The sequence below is a fragment of the Callorhinus ursinus genome, unplaced genomic scaffold (genome assembly GCF_003265705.2).
Source record: "Callorhinus ursinus isolate GAN/ISIS: 27379988/994484 unplaced genomic scaffold, GSC_fseal_2.0 scaffold7, whole genome shotgun sequence".
In the NCBI taxonomy this organism is placed as follows: domain Eukaryota; kingdom Metazoa; phylum Chordata; class Mammalia; order Carnivora; family Otariidae; genus Callorhinus; species Callorhinus ursinus.
Genome location: NW_027397069.1, coordinates 54,784,519 through 54,794,550, shown reverse-complemented (window position 1 = coordinate 54,794,550; position 10,032 = coordinate 54,784,519). Strand labels below are relative to the sequence as shown.

General features: G+C 42.0%; 1 long non-coding RNA gene across 1 annotated transcript; it reads right to left on the bottom strand.

Annotated features, from left to right (window-relative positions):
• Positions 1 to 204: 204 nt before the first annotated feature.
• Positions 205 to 9,745, bottom strand: LOC141373067 (uncharacterized). The gene is made up of 3 exons (XR_012378698.1): positions 9,724 to 9,745; positions 1,106 to 1,304; positions 205 to 232 (listed from the first exon to the last, which is right to left on the bottom strand). It is a non-coding gene; the product is annotated as an uncharacterized lncRNA (long non-coding RNA).
• Positions 9,746 to 10,032: the final 287 nt, after the last annotated feature.

Sequence of the window (10,032 nt, the reverse complement as noted above, 5' to 3'; positions counted from 1 at the left end):
AACTTATACATGAATGTCCATAGCCACATTTTCATAATAGTCAAAAAAGTGGAAATAACCCAAAGGTCCTCTTCATTTGGGTTGCTATAACAAATTACCATAGACTGAGTGTTTTAAACAACATACATTTATTTCTCACAGTTCTGGAGGCTGGAAAGTCCAAAATCATGGCTGGATTCTGATGAGAATCCTCTACTTGGTTTGCAGATGGTCATCTTCTCATTACATCTTCCTAGGGGGTTGAGAGAGGAAGGAAGTTCTTGTATGTCTCTTTTTTTTTTTTTTTAAGATTCTATTTATTTATTTGAGAGAGAGAATGAGAGAGAGAGAGGGTCAGAGGGAGAAGCAGACTCCCTGCCGAGCAGGGAGCCCGATGCGGGACTCGATCCCAGGACTCCAGGATCATGACCTGAGCCAAAGGCAGTCGCTTAACCAACTGAGCCAGCCAGGCGCCCCTTGTATGTCTCTTTTTATAAGGGCACTAATCCTATCAAGAAGACTCCACCCTCATGATCTGATTACCTCCCAAAGACCCCACCTCCAAACACCAGCGTATTATAAATTAGTCTTCCACTTATGAATTTGAGGGGAACACAAGCATTCAGTCCATGGCAGTCCTTAAGTTGAATGAATAAATAAGTGTGGCATATCCATACAGTGGAATATCATTTGGCAACATACTACAAGAGGAATGAACCTTGAAAACATTACACTAAGTGAAAGAAGCCAGTCAGTCACCAAAGACTACACATTGTATGATTTCATTTATATGAAATGTCCAGAGTAGGCACATCTACATAGACAGATTAGCAGTTGCCTCGGGCTAGGGAGGAAAATAGGGGTGACTACTAAAGGGAACATTTCTTTCCGGTGGGATGCAAATATTCTAAAATGGATTGTACTGATGGTTGCACAACTCTGTAAATAAACTAAAAACCATTGAACTGTACACTTTAAATGAGTAAGAGATATGGTATATGAATTAGATCTCAATAAAGTTGTTACCAATAAAAGGGCAAAAATGTTACATACTAATTATGGAAAGAGAGGAAATACAAGTAAAAATAATATAATAGTATAATAATATAAGTAAAAATAATATAACCTTCTTCACCAATCTGTAGTATGAAACAATCCATCTCTTCTTTCTCCAGATGATCACTCCATCCCCTTTGAGACCATGCTTCACAGGCTGATACAGGTAGAGGGCAGTCCTTCCCAGTACCAAGAGATAGCATGGGAGACCCAAGTCACCACTCCTCCATGCTCCTGCTCCTGAAGTTGGACCCATGGAGTTATGGGTGCTGGGGAGTAAGACCACAGAGGTAAAGTGCCATTTTCATCACATCATGTCAAGGTTACATACTACTAGCATTACTTGTCACTGTTGCTGTTGGTCTTGTAACCTCGCTGCAGTAGTGTTTGTCAGGTTTCTTCACTATAACACTACTCTCCCCCCACTTCCATACTGTACTCTTTGGAAGGAATTCACTATGAATTCCTATGCACAACCCGCACTTAAGAGTGGGGAGTTATGTTCCACCTCCCTGTGGGCAGAATAGATTTGGAGTTCTTCTGCATGGGAGATATGTTCATTTTCCCTGCATTAGTGAGGATTCTTCAGAGAAACAGAACCAATAGGTGACAGATGAGTAGATAGATAGATGATAGATGATAGATATACATGTAGACATTACAGAGAGAGAGGAAGAGATTATGAGGAATTGGCAATTATGGAGGTTGGCAAGTCCCAAGATCTGCAAGGTGAGATGGCAAGCTGGAGACCCAGGAGACCGGATGATACAGTTCTAATCTGAGTCTGAAGGCCTGAGAACAAGGAAGATCCAGTGTTTCAGTCTGAGTCTGAAGGCAAGAAAAAAACCTATATCCCAGTTCAAAGGCTGTCAGATATGAAGAGTCCTCTCTTACTTGGAGGAAGGTCAACCTTCAACTGATTGGTTGAATCCCTCCTACATTAGGGAGTGCAATCTGCTTTACTCAGTCTACCAATTTGAATGTTAACCTCATCCAAAAACACCTTCATAGAAACATCCAGTATAAACTTTAACCAAATAACTGGCTTCATAGAAACATCCAGTATAAACTTTAACCAAATACCTGGCACCCCATGGCCCAGCAAATTGACACATATAATTAACCATCACAAGTCCACATCTTGTAAGTGTGGCACCCATATGTACCTCCTTAAGCCATACTTAATCTACAAATAAAGACAATAGCAAAATCATAATTCCACCTAACGTGGTACAACTATCTTGCATACAGCTGAAAACACACTAACCCCTTACCCAGAAGAGGACATAAAATCCTTAAGTAATATTTACTCTTCTCCTTGATATGCTGTAACTTAAAAACTCATAAAAATTATATTCCTTGTCTAACTGGTCACATGGTTGTAGCTGGTATTTATAACTACCATCTTCCACTACCCATTCTGTATTCCCTTTGCCCTCAACAAGCACCTCAGCTGGTCCTGGTTCTCTATCTGATGGAGTGACCCAAACCTTCATTCCTGAAGGATCTGGGCCATTAATAGTCCAGCCTGGATTGGGTTATAGATTTCAATTTACCTTAATCATAGGTAATACTATTATGGTAATACTGAGACACCCTAAGAGATCTCCTGTATCCCAGACATAATCTTCCTTACATTCACTATGGAGTAGCAGTCCAATTTCCCCTTGGTAGTCAAGATCAGTTACCCCAGGCAATATAATAGCTCCCTTCTTTGCTTGTTGATTCAGAGGCGTGAAGAGCCCAAAGTGGCTGGGCAGCCATCTTAACTTTCAGTTCAGTGGACTCATTGTTGTGTCTTCTGGTGGAAGCATTCTTCCCTTTACAACTAAGGCCTCTATTCAACAAATGGTGTTGGGAAAACTGGACACAACATGCAGAAGAATGAAAATGGAGCACTTAAACCATACACAAAAATAAATTCAAAATGGATGAAAGACCTAAATGTGAGACAGGAAACCATCAAAATCCTAGAGGACAACACAGGCAGCAACCTCTTTGACCTCAGCTGTAGCAACTTCTTACTGGACATGTCATCACCAGAGGCAAGGGAAACAAAAGCAAACATGAACTATTGGGATTTCATCAAGATAAAAAGCTTCTGCACAGTGAAGGAAACAATCAACAAAATTAAAATGGAATGGGAGAAGATATTTGCAAATGACGTATCTGATAAAGAGTTAGTATCCAAAATCTATAAAGAACTTATCAAACTCAACACCTAAAAAACAAACAATTCAATTAAGAAATGGGCGGAAGACATGAATAGACATTTTTCCAAAGAAGACATCCAGGTGGCTAGCAGACACATGAAAAGATGCTCAACATCAATCATCATCAGGGAAACACAAATCAAAACCATGATAAGATACCACTTCACACCTGTCAGAATGACTAAAATTTACAACACGGGAAACAACAAATGTTGGCAAAGATGCAGAGAAAATTCTCAGTATTGGTGGGAATGCAAACTGGTGCAGCCACTCTAGAAAACAGTGTGGAGATTTCTCAGAAAGTTAAAAATAAAACTACTCTATGATCCAGCAATTGCACTACTAGGTATTTACCCAAAGGATTCAAAAATACAGATTTGAAGGGTACATGCATCCGATGTTTATAGCAGCATTATCAACAATAGCCAAACTATGGAAAGAGCCCAAGTGTCTATTGACTGATGAATGAATAAAGATGTGGTATATGTATACAATGGAATATTACTCAGCCATCAAAAAGAATGAAATCTTGCCATTTGCAATGACATGGATGGAGCTAGAGTGTATTATGCTAAGTGAAATAGGTCAATCTGAGAAAGAAAAATACCATTTGATTTCACTCATATGAGGAATTTAAGAAACAAAACAGATGAACATATGGAAAGGGGGTAAAAAAGAGAGAGGGAAACAAACCATAAAAGATGCTTAATTATAGAGAACAAACTGAGGAGTGATAGAGAGAAGTGGGTGGGGGGTGGGCTAAATGGGTGATGGATATTAAGGAAGGCACTTGATACAATGAGCACTGGGTGTTATATCTAAGTGACGAATCACTAAATTCTACATTTTTTAAAAGATTTTATTTATTTATATGAGAGAGAGAGAGAGAGCACAAATGGAGGGGAAGGACAGAGGGAGAGGGAGAAGCAGACTCCTGGCTGAGAAGGGAGCCCAATGTGGGGCTCGATCCCAAGACCCTTGAATCATGACCTGAGCCAAAGGCAGACACTTAACTGACTGAGCCACCCATTGCCCCTAAATTCTACTTCTGAAACCAATATGACACTATATGTTAACTAACTAGAATTTAAATAATGATTTGAAAAAGAAAAAAAAAGAACTAAGTCCTCTTCTAGACCAGCAAAGCATAAGTTGTGAGAATAGGAAGCAAAAAACTTTGCTACTGGATCACTGCGGTAATAGTAAGTGGTGCCACTCCCATTCCCACCCCTTGATTCCTGGACTCATGAGCTATGGGAGACAACAGCACCATATATTGGATGTCAATTCATAGTATGTACAGTGTTCCAGAGAACCTTGTCCCAGCCCTGCAAGGTATGGCCACCTAGCTAGTGCTGTAACTGAGTCTTCAAAAGGCCATTCCACCATTCTGTCAAGCCAGCTGCTTCACAATGTAGGGTAAGGAGGAGAAGATGGTAAGACCAGTGAATCCCTGAGCATGGACCCACTGCTGTACTTCATTTACTGTTACGTGAGTTCCTTAATGAGAAGCAATGCTGGGTGGAATACCATGATGGTGGACAAGGCTTTCTGTAAGTCCATGGATAGTAGTTTTGGCAGAAACATTGCATGTAAGGAAAGCAATTTCATATCCAGAGTAAGTATCTGTTCCAGTAAAAACAAAACACTCCTTCTTCCATGATGGAAGCAGTCCAATATAATCAGCCTGCCACCAGGTAGCTGGCTGATCACCCTGGGAAATAATGCCATATTGGGGGCTCAGTGTTGGCCTCTACTGCTCGCAGATTGGGTACTCAGTGGTGACCATAGCCAGGTCAGCCTTGGTAAGTGGAAGTCCATGTTGCTGAGCCCATGCTTGACCTCCATCCCTACCACCAGAGCCACTTCGTTCATGAGCCCTCTGGTTGATATGACAGAGCCTCTCCCTGGGGAAAGACAGAATGATTCATCCTATCCACTTGATTATCAAAATCCTCCTCTGCTAAGCTCACCCTTTGATTAATATTCATTTGGGACACAAATATATTCACACTTTTGCCCCTCACAGAGATCCTTCTACATACATCTCCCCAAGTTTCCTTGTCATGGAGTTTCCAGTCATGTTTCTTCCCTGACCCTCTAGCCAAACCATTGGCCACAGTCCATGAAGCAGTCTATAATCACACATCTGGCCATTTCTTCTTCCTAACAAAGTGAACGACCAGGTGCACCGCCTGATGTTCTGCCCCCTGGGGGGAGGGTTCCCTTCACCACTGCCTTCAGGGATGTCCCAGGAAGGGTCTGTAGTTCTACAGCTGTCCACTTGCAGGTGGTGCCTTCACAGTGTGCAGAACCATTTGGAAACCAGGATCAAGTCTTCTCTTCCTCGGTCAACTGATTGTAGGCAACTCCCCATTAGGCTGTAGGTGCAGGCTGGGGAGAGAAGATAGTGTAGGGAGTGAGACCAAGTGCATTTGGTCCTCTTCTTCCTGTAACTTTCTTGTGCACACTTACATATATACCACTTCCATTTGATTTTAGAGCACTGCTGTGCATGGCTTGTGGGGGCAGGGGGGTCATATAACACCCAGTTCACAATGGGAAGCTCAGGTTTCGTGTTAACTTGGTAGCCCATAGTTAAGCATTAAGTCTCTACTAAGGCCCAGTTGCGGGCTGAGAGCTGTTTCCCGAAAGGAGAGTAGTTATTTGCAGAGGATGGCAGAGCTTTGCTCCCAAAATCCTAAGTGCATGTGCTGCAGTTCACCCATAGGGACCTGCCTGAGGCTCCAAAAGCATCCTTATCTGCCAGTGACATTTCAAACACCATCAGATCTGCTGGGTCATATGGCCCAAGCAGCAGAACAGCTTGTACCACAGTCTAGACTTGTTGCAGAGCCTTTTGTTGCTCTGGGTCCCGCTCAAAACCAGCAGCTTTTTAGGTCACTTGGTGAATGGGCTGGAGTAACACACTCAAGTGAAAATTATGTTGCTTCCAAAATCCAAAGAGACCCCCAAGGTGTTGTGCCTCCTTTTTGGTTGTAGGAGGGGACAGATCCAATTTAAGGAGTTATGTTCTACCTCCTGGAGGACAGAGTATCTATATAATTTATTTAGAATTCTCTGCACAGATTTGTCTCTTCTCCCTATTTCTTTATTCAAGCATTTGTACATGTCAGTATGGACCCATGAATATTTGTTTCTACTTTGGGTTATAATCCAATACTACTTAATTTTGTTGCTCAAATTTTTCCAGCTTTGGCCATTGGGATCCGGACTTTATAAAGTTCCATAGGTGATTCCATTGTGCAGCCAAGGCTGAGAACCACTGCTCCAGGTAAAACATTGTTTAAATCTTACCACCATGAAAGCACTGATTTCCCTCAAATTAGAATAGATCCAAACTGAAAATAAAAAAGAACCTCAGATGGAGTCATATGCACCTGCAAATACTAACCTATACCTTCAGAGGGCAGTTAATTAGGGGTTTCTCCCTCTCTGCTCCCTTTTTAACTGTAGACTAGGGGCATACATAAAATAATACTTGTTTCTTGATTAGGACAAATTTTAAATAAGTGGAGACTGTAGAAGAATTCAGTTCTTGAATCAACAAGATAAGAGCTGCCTCATGGCCCAGAATAAGAGAAGATAAGTGACCCTCTGATAACCCCAGGGATTAGAACTCCGGATGTTTCTGCAGAGATGAGTGACTGTCTTGGGCAAGCCGCCATTTTCAGTAAGTGATCTTGGCAACAGCAACCTCAGTAGCTTCACCTTCAGGGAAAGATTCAAAGCTGACTTCAACTAGGTCGAGACTTAAAAGGGCTTCTCCAAGGATCCCTGGCATGCAGGAGTAACAACTCAGAAAGTTACTGGTTCATTATTCTGAGCTAAAATCCCTTTCCCTGAGTATGGGCCCAGCCAAAGGGATAGCTGATTTCTAGCCCCAACAGTTTTAACTTGGGATTGCTGTTAAGACAGCCAGTCATTTCAGCAATGCTCCCATAACATTTAGCAGCAATGACTGTCACACAAATCTTCTAAGAACAACCCTGGCATAATTTTCACAGAACAGTGTTTCTCAAGGTGTGTCCTGAACCAGCAGCAGCATCATCCCCTAAGGACTTGTTGGAAATTCAAATTCTCAGGTCTCACACCAGACCTACTGAATTAGAAGCTCTAGGATGGGTCCCAGCAACCTGTCCTAACAAGCCCTCCGGGTGATTGTGATGCACACTCAAGTTTGAGAACACTGCCCTAGAATAAACCCAAGCAATCCTAGCAGTTGGTTTCCCTCTTTTCCTAGTGGCTTCTGTGATGAATAATAATGACCCAAATAGTCTCAGCATTCCAGGAACTCCCCCACCAGTCCTGGGGAAGAGCAGGAACCATCTTTGTAACCCTATAGGCTATGCCTGGCACATGGTAGGTGCTCAGTAAATGCGTACTAGATGAAGGGATGAATGAATAGACAATAGAAGGGGAAGAATACCTGGAGGAGATTCATGAATGAGATCAACCAGCATGGTCCTAGAATGGGGGCTTGGAGACTTTTCACAATGCTACTGCCCAGCCTTTTTGGGTAATCATCAGGGACTGACTCAGAGTCCCTAATTGCTGGGCTCTACCACATTCCAGCTACCCTCAGGACCCCTCAGGACATTTGGTGCTCCCCCTAACAAACAGTGTTGCCAATCTCCTCTTTCCTCGAACCAGTGTGATCTGAAGAGAAGGGGAGAGCAGGGGCCTTGCTGAACAGGAGGATGGGGCCAGGCAGAAGAAGGGATGCTGACAGGACAGAGAGATTGCATATGGCCACGATGGAGAGGGAAAAAAAATTCAGCAGGGAAATAAAGGTAAAGTGGGTAAAGTGGGTTAGTCCAGTAAGAAGGTTCATAGAAAATAAATAAATAAATAAATAAATAAATAAATAAATAAATAAATAAAATAAAAAGAAGGTTCATAGAACATGTATGCAGAAATGTAACAACCATGTCCACATGTCCTGACCTGGGCCAATGGGATGTCTGGGGAGAAGGTGTGTGTGTGTGTGTGAGAGAGAGAGAGAGAGAGAGGAATCTCCTGGCTTTAAAATGTTGGCTCTTATATATAAAACCAGTCAATGCCAGACAAAAGGCTTTTGCCAACAGCCAGGTTGAAAGCATCTGTTGGGAAAATTTCATTCTTTTCCTTTAAAAAATTATTTTTCTGCCTCTCATGCATCAGGATGGCTATCATCAAAAAATTGGAAAATAGCCAATGTTGGCCAGGATGTGGAGAAGTCGGGACACTCATGCATTGTTTGTTGGAATGTAAAATGATACAGCCACTTGGAAAACTGTTTGGCAGTTCCTCAAAAAGTTAAATTGCATAGAATTACTACGTGATCCAGCAATTCCACTTCTAGGTATATACCCAAAAGAGTTAAAAACAGAAATTCAGATACTTATATATTCATTGTTCACAGCAGCATTATTCACAATAGCCAAAAGGTAGAAATAATCTAAATGCCCATCATCAGATGAATGAATAAACGAAATGGGGTATGTACAAACATGGAGTATCATTCGGCCTTCAAAAGTCATGAAATTTTGACACATGTTACAATAGGGATGAAACTTGAAGACATTACGGTAAGTGAAATAAACCAGACTCAAAAGGACAAATATTGTATGATTCCACTTATCTGAGGTACCAAGACTAGGCAAATTCATAGGGACAGAAAGCAGAATACAGAGCACTAGGGACCAGGTAGAAGCAATGAGGAATCATTGTTTAATGGGTACAGAATGTCAGTTTGGAAAGATGAAATAGTTCTGGAAGTGGACAGTGGTGATGTTTGTATATCTTGTGAATATATTGGTGCCACTGAACCATACACTTAAAATGGCAAATTTATGTACATTATTTTTCTAAAAAATAGCTAACGTTTACTGACTGTCTATATGTGCCAGGAAGTATTGAGTGCTGTATGTTCTCACTATAGCCCTCTGAGGTGCTGTTCTTATCATCCCAATTTATAGATGAAGAAACAGAGGCACAATACGGTTAAGCACCTCTTCCAGGTCATACCTGGCTGGCATCAGAGTCAGGTTCACGCCCTTAAATGTGATGAACACTGTCTCTGCTCAATTCAAGTAATCATCTCAGTAGAGAACCCATCTGACCAACTGAATGTAACTCAGATGTCACAAATCCTGGCTCTGCTCCTTGCTGGCAGCATGGGTTTGGACAGATTACGTGTGCACTTTACCTCCAAACAACCCTCCCAAATTTGTTCATGTCTCTGTATCTCTACTTCTATCAGCCTCTCTAGCTTCTTTTTCAGCAGCAGGCTCATTAATGGGCTCTGGGCCACTGCCATTTACCCCATCATATATTCTCTACAGAGCAGCCACAGTGGCCTTCAAAAGTTAGAACCCATTAGTCCCTACATACAACATTCCAAAGGCCTCCTGCAGTACCCAGAATCACTTCCTAACTCCTAACCCTGAGAGAACAGATAAGCCCATCATACCAGAAGCCCGGGTAGGAAGCTCTGCTCTTCGGGAGTTGGCCCCTGCTTCCCTCTCCAACTCTGCTCCATACCAGACTTCTTCCTATTCCTCCAACATGCCCAGTTGGTCCCACATCAGGACCTTTGCACTTGCTGTTTCCTCTGCCTGGGTTGCTTTTCCCCCAGGTCTTGTTATGAAAGCTCCTTTCTGTCATTCAGGTTACAGCTCACTAGTAAATGTTATTCCTTTGAGCTACCATCTCTGAAGACTAATCAAAAACAGACCCCCAAACACACCATCTTATTTTATTCCTCCATAGTACTTACTAC